The sequence below is a fragment of the Salminus brasiliensis genome, chromosome 24 (assembly GCF_030463535.1).
Source record: "Salminus brasiliensis chromosome 24, fSalBra1.hap2, whole genome shotgun sequence".
Classification (NCBI taxonomy): domain Eukaryota; kingdom Metazoa; phylum Chordata; class Actinopteri; order Characiformes; family Bryconidae; genus Salminus; species Salminus brasiliensis.
Window position 1 is genome coordinate 27,883,204 of NC_132901.1, and position 7,451 is coordinate 27,890,654.

General features: G+C 37.9%; 1 long non-coding RNA gene across 1 annotated transcript; it reads left to right on the forward strand.

Annotated features, from left to right (window-relative positions):
* Nucleotides 1–2,604: 2,604 nt before the first annotated feature.
* Nucleotides 2,605–3,441, forward strand: LOC140546538 (uncharacterized). The gene is made up of 3 exons (XR_011978355.1): nt 2,605–2,654; nt 2,968–3,088; nt 3,352–3,441. It is a non-coding gene; the product is annotated as an uncharacterized lncRNA (long non-coding RNA).
* The last annotated feature ends 4,010 nt before the right edge of the window (nt 3,442–7,451 follow it).

Here is a 7,451-nt window from a genome sequence, read left to right on the forward strand (position 1 = left end):
CTGTGTGTCTGGCAGATTCTCGATGACTGTATCCAGGGCAGAATGTGCACGTCCCTATTGGGAAACTGCAGTGCGTCGCCTGGTTCCTGCTTGCTCTTTGCCAACATTGTTAACTCTCCTAATGTCACATTTGTACTTTCTGGAGAATCTAGTGGCTACATCGCTTTGGGGTTCTCTCTGAACCAAACGGTAGGATAAAACCAACTGTTAACATTATGAAAAAAAACATAACCTTTATCATACAACCATCTTACAGTGTTTGGTAATGGTGCATTCTTTGAGTCTCAGGTGCACACATGCAGAAATATGATATATGGCAATGTACAGATTTCAAATAAAAGGTATTTACCAATAAATATACCAAATAAACTCAAAACAAATGAATAGTTGAGATACACACATATTTTGGCATATTTTAAGTTTTGTTAAGGTGAGTTCTATCGACTAAGTGAACTGAGTTGTTACAGGAAATAATTGTGTCTTGGTTGATAAGTAACACCTTATCCATTGGTTCTTGCCATCATCTGTTTGCATACTGGGCATGCCCCCCTCTCACTCACCACCAGGATGTGGTAATTCCCCCAGGCTACCTTTTCTTGGGAGTACATTTCTTCCTTTATAATGGTTAACTCTCTGGTCTCAGTGTTGTGTGAAAATGTTCTGTACTGTGTTACTGTGCTGGATGAGTACTGCAGTTCAACCTTACAGTATCACAAGATTATACTATCAGTATTTCTGGCAGATTAATAATAAAAGCACTGAAAGATTAAAACATTAATAACATTTTTTTATCTTATTAAGACTTTATGAGTTATTCTTACATACAACGTTTAAGCTTAGGGCATTAATCTTAAACGTTTGGTTTAATAAAGCTCAAAAGGTTGCCTCAAAGTTTTAAGGCCTACACTGTATAATTATACCCAACATATATAAGTGTCACATTTTGAAATGTGTTTTGTCATATATTACAATTTCTATTAAATTGGCATTTTCAAATATGGGACATATATTTTACCCATATATCAACATATACAAACATGTATGTGTAACATATTTAACAATATACAGTGGTGCTTGAAAGGTTGGGAACCCATTTTCTGTATTTCTTTAAAAGTGACCTAAAACTTCAGCAGATTGTCTGAATAGTAGATCTGGAGAAACAAATTAAACAGAAATATTACACTTTTTACAATTTATTTATTGAGAAAAAAGATCCAATTATACAGATCTGATGGGCAAAGGTGTGAACCTTTAGGATTAGCAGAAAGTGTGAAGGTGAAATTAGAGTCAGGTGTTTTCAATCAATGGGATGACAATCAGGTGTGAGAGGCCACCATGCTTTACTTAAAGAACAGGGATCTCTCAGTCTGATCTTCACAGCACATGTTTGTGAAAGTGTATAACAGCACAAATAAAGAATTTGGGCTCCACCAAACCAGGAGTCTCTTGGACCAACAAAGATCATGCAGAGAAGGTGTATAATAGTCTGGAGCTCAAAAATGAACCCAGGGTAACTTCTAAGCACCTAATGATCTTTCTCACATTAGCCAATATTAATGTTCATAAGACCACCATTAGGAGATCACCAAACAACAGTGGTGTACATGGCAGGCTTGCGAGGAGAACGCTACTGCTTTCTAAAAAGAAAGATCACTGGATCAAAGATTACTGGAACAGTGTTTTAACATTTCTGTGGTGGTACAGTGGTGGTAGTATCATGGTTTTGGCCTAAGCCAGGACAGTTCATGGGCCATCATCATTAGAGCAATGAATTCTGAATTATTCAGCATATACAGCATATATACAGCAGAAAAATGTCTGGGCATCTGTCTATGAGCTGAATTTCAAGAGAATGTGGGTCATGCAGCAAGACAATGACCCTAAGCATACAAGTTGTCCTACCAGAGAACAGAAGAAAGTGTAAGGTGTAAGGTTAATGTTCTGGAAAGGCCAAGTCAAAAGTTCTGAACTTAATACAGATGAAATGTTGTGGAAGAACCTGAAGCAGCAGTTTATGGGAGGATACCCTCCGACATAACAGAGGGAAAATGTTAACATTTCTCAAAGCAGAGATGCAGAACTCATCAACAGTTACTGGAAATGTTTAGTTGCTCTTATTGCTGCACAAGGCAGTCACACCAGATACTAAAATCAAAGGTTCACACTTTTGCTCCTTGCAGATCTGTAATATTGTATTATTTTCCTCAATAGATACATTTGTTTGATTTACTTTTTTAAGTTTTAAGTCAGATTTGTGCAGAAAATTCTAAAGGGCTCATAAACATTATGGCACCACTGTATAGGTGTACATGTATGTGTTTATCTCCCAATAAAAAAAATAATTAATGTATGTGTATCTGTATATTATGCATGTGTCCAATATATATAATATGATATGATGTATGTATGTATTTTGAGACATATTCCTGATCTTTGTAGCCACATATCAGATTACTAAATGGGGATTTATGATGTTGAGCTGTATTAATGTTTATCAGTGTTTACATTTTCATATACTCACACTATGTTGTTGTTGTTGTTGTTGTTGTTTTTAGGATTGTTGTGGCGCTATGTATGCCTGTGCCAATGACAGTGGAGTTGTAAAGTTCATTAATGCAACTTTGAATAATTACACACTAACTCAGTTTAACTCAGTAAGTAACTTTCACCGGTAAGACTGTTAACCCAGCCAATCTTTCTGTCCCAAAACTGTCAACACAACCCCCAGTATACCAGTGCTTTCTCATTTTTCTTGTCATTTCTTCTCTAATTCCTGCCCACTTTTCTGACATTGCTGACATAATGTGCTCTTTAAGAAAAATTAACAGTTGTTGTGGTGTTCGATTGGCTCAACTTTTAAACTAGAAAAACAAACGTTCTTTCTCACATTCGGTTCTCTGTCTAGTGTCTGTTATATCTGTGTGCAGATTTCAGGTCTGCTGTAATTGTGTGATTTTGCTTTTGCAGTTAACTGATGGATTAGTCCAGAGTTCTGTGAGAGCTTCCTCAATCCAGTGTGCTTTCACAGTGAATTTTACAACTGGGACCAGTTTTTACCTTAACCTCATGAGTGGCAATTTCACTAATGGTGAGTACTACTGAGATGAGCTAGAGAGTGAAAATGATCAAATCTCCTTAAATGTCACCTTATTAAAATTTCAGCTTTTCCTCTATTTAACCATTTGAAAGTGCCTGACAGGTATTTTTGCAGTTACATTTTTGCAAGGTGTCAGGCGGCTTGCCAGCAGAGTGTCTGATGCTTTTCACTACTTAACTTGGTCAGGAACCACCTACTGGGCATGTAATTTCCTCTTGTCGTGATCTATTGTAATTGTGAATGTGCTGTTCCAGGAACACTGGGACATCCACAGATCAAATTTCAGACCAACAGCTCAGTAGATCTGAACAGCCTTCTTATTCCAGCCACTACAGCTCCCGGACCGACAGGTAAGATTTATGGGTAGGACCCAGATGTAGTTTACAAACTCCTGGAAAATAATGAGAACAAGTTCAACCTACTGTTGAAGGTTTATTATAAAGAGGTTTTACTTTTTATGGTTTTAAATAGTGATTATCTATAATACTTAAAACTTCATTTAGCCAGAAATGATTCTGACATTTAAATGTATTTAATTGTACACTGATCTCTGTACCTTAGTAAAATTTTGTTCCAGTGTTATATTTGAAGGCCATACTTTGGGAAAAGTACAAATGTACAACTTGGGTTTGAAAACGATTTATTGCATAGGTTTACTTTATAATTAGATACTAAATACTCTGTATATGTTTAATTAAACCACAAAGCAGTGGGGACCACCACAACATCCTTTGTGAGAAACACCACCACATCCTCAGTGGGGAACACCACGGTATCCTTAGCGGGGAACACCATGACATCCACAGCGGGGAACACTACCACATCCACAGCGGGGAACACCACCACATTCTCAGTGGGAAACACCACCTCATCCTCAGTGGGGAACACCACCTCATCCTCAGTGGGGAACACCACCACATCCTCAGTGGGGAACACCACCTCATCCTCAGTGGGGAACATCACCTCATCCTCAGTGGGGAACACCACCACATCTTCAGTGGGGAACATCACCTCATCCTCAGAGGGGAACATCACCTCATCCTCAGTGGGGAACACCACCACATCTTCAGTGGGGAACATCACCTCATCCTCAGAGGGGAACATCACCTCATCCTCAGTGGGGAACACCACCTCATCCTCAGTGGGGAACACCACGGTATCCTTAGCTGGGAACACCAGCTCATCCACAGGATCCAGCAATGCAGGGGTAAAGCTAATGTGTCTACTTTAAGTCAGGGCTTTACCAGTTAATCTGATTAACATTGATTATTGATTATGATTATGGATCGTATCTATGCACAGATAACAGGCCCATGTGGGCCTGAATAGAACGACGAAACCTGAGTATAACTGAAAGTAAGAGATTTATTATTTTCTTCCAGAACAAACCTGGCAGCTCGTCTATAGGCTACAGTGCACTTCAGCCCACTGGAGCTACAGGTAAGAGTCAGGCTGTGGCATCACATATGGAAATCTGATATATGGCAATATATAGATTTCAAATATATGATGTATATTAGAATATATAGAATACTCTTATATCCAGCATATATTTGTTGCATGTTAAAATTAAAATTTTGGAAATGGTAAATTTCAAAACAAATATGTCTGCTATTGATTGGCATATATAAATATACATGTGTCTACCAAAAACGTAAAAAAAAAAATCTTAATGGAAGTCAATGTAAAAAGATCTTTTTAAGTCATTTTGGAGCATTTCTATTAGTTGTTGAAAATATATGTATGATCCATGTAGTATACACATATCCAATATATGATTTACATTCAAGTATAAAATATAAAGGTTGTATATTTTGAAATACACTGATCTGCCATAGCCTTAGCACCCTAACATTGTATTAGGTTATATTAGGCATCTACAGCCTAACATTTGAGTAGGTCCCCCTTGTGCCGCCAAAACTGATCTTCCACAAGACCTCTAAAGGTGTCCTGTGGTATCTATACTAAATATTAGCAGCAGCTCCTTGGCTGTCCATTACCCTGTCACTAGTTCACCACTGGTTGTCTTGCATTGGAGCATTTCTGGTAGGTACTGACCACTACATACGGGGAACATCCCACAAGACCTGCCTGATGTTTTGGACGTTCTGACCCAGCCGTCTAGAATGTCAGTTTGATTTTTGTCCAAAGTGTTTCAGATTCTTATGCTTGTCCATTTTTCCTGCTACAACACCTTCATCACCTTCAACAACTGACTGATCACCACTGATATTCACTTTAGCTATCAGAGAAACTAATGTTATTGCTGATCGGTGAATATACCCAATTCTTTATAATATGTGTGCATACATGGCCATATATTTCTATGTAGGATAACAGACTGAGCTGACTGGGTTTTAATGTATGGTGGGAGCATCATAGTTGTAACCAGCCTAATTACAGATCTTTATCCTATCCTATGATTAGAAGTACTTAGGCTATTGTTAAAACAGAAACAGAGAAACATGCAATATTTATACTATCTACTCTTTTAATTTGATCATTTCTCCATGCTGTTCCTTTTTCCTCACAGTGAATCTTCTCCTGTTTGGTACCATGGTGGTTGCTCTGTTGTCAGGCTGAGCTTCAGAGAGTTTCCAGCAATAAAGCATTGGTGTGGGGTTTAAGCATTTGCAATTTCAAGCACTGTTCAGCTTGTGCACTTTTATCTATCCATCATCTGTGGTATCAAATACTTCACTTTCAATGATGTAGCCTTAGTCTTCTCACATTTGCACTGTTCTTACAACTTCATTAGAGACCTGCATCCAGTCCGCGAGGCTTCAGAAATGGGATGTGTTATTTAGCATCATTCATATCTACTCCCGCTCATCTGTTAATCATCAGGTTAAAGGAGTGAGTTCGAGCTGGGATATCACCAAACTGTGCTGGACTGTAGAAGAACCTTGTTTTCTTAAATGTCTGTAATTTTGTAATATATGAAATTCATTGTATTAAACTTATTATGTTTTCAGTGTATTATAAAAGTTGTGGTTTTGGTTTAATAGTGCAGTCTATAACTGCAGGAGTTCCACTGCTCTAAAGTTACCTGAATTATTGTAAAACAACCCCAACCCACAACCTAACCCAGCCTCACCCACAACCTAACCCTAACCCTAACCCTGATCCCAATCCTAACCTTAACCTCAATCCAAAACCTAACCCTGATCCTGATCCTAAACCTAACCCTAACCCTGGTCCTGATCCCAACCTTAACCTCAACCCAAAACCTAACCCAGCCTCACCCACAACCTAACCCTTGTCCTGATCCTAACCTTAACCTCAACCCACAACCTAACCCTGATCTTAATCCTAATCCTAACCTTAACCCCAAATCACAACCTAACCCTGATCTTAATCCTAATCCTAACCTTAACCCCAATCCACAACCTAACCCTGATCTTAATCCTAACCTTAACCCCAGCCCATAACCTAACCCTGATCCTAATCCTAACCTTAACTTCAACCCAAAACCTAACCCTGACCTTGGTCCTGATTCTAACTTTAACCTCAACCCACAACCTAACCCTAACCTCAACCCAATAACTAGCCCAGCCTAACCCAAAACCTAACCCTGACCCTAACCCTAATCCTAAACTTAACCTCAACCCAAAACCTAACACAGCCTCCCAGTTGCAAAAAAGGTGCAGCACTGGAGCTGCGACACTGCAGGTAATGCGTGATTGTGCTGTGTGGAGTGGCCAGAGCTGTCTGCTCAGCCATATTCTCCATGTTCACAGTGTTAAGGTGAGGTTTTGCATCCCTAATTAATTCTAAGAGAATTTACAATTAAGGAACTTTTTTGCAACACTTAAGGGTTGTAAGGAACTACCTTAGGGACACTGGATAATGGAATATTAAGTATTTATAAGGTTTTACGACAATTTCCTATAAGAAAGCCCTTAGGTAACTATGACTCACCTTCTGAACAGGGTGACATTTATTTCTGCATACATATCGTATTATTATTATTATTATTATTATTATTATTAATAATAATAATAATAATAAATACAAATATCTGAATCAATTTTAGTAGATTTTAACCATTTTTTATTTAATTCATTTCAATTGATGTATTTACTAATTGTTACTTTACTTTCACTTAATTCCATTAATAATAATAATAATAATAATAAGGAGCTCCGAACTTTCCCTTCAGAGCAAGGTGAACTATAATAAACATTAACATATTTTTAGTATAATGTTCATACATAGTAAAAGTACAATCCTTATAAAACAACTGTCAATTCAGTGTTGCAAATGCGCTCGTTAGGCAGCGTCATCTTAGTAAACACTGCAGTTTCTGCTGAAGAATGAACCAAACTGATGAGTTATAGATATGCATTTCAGT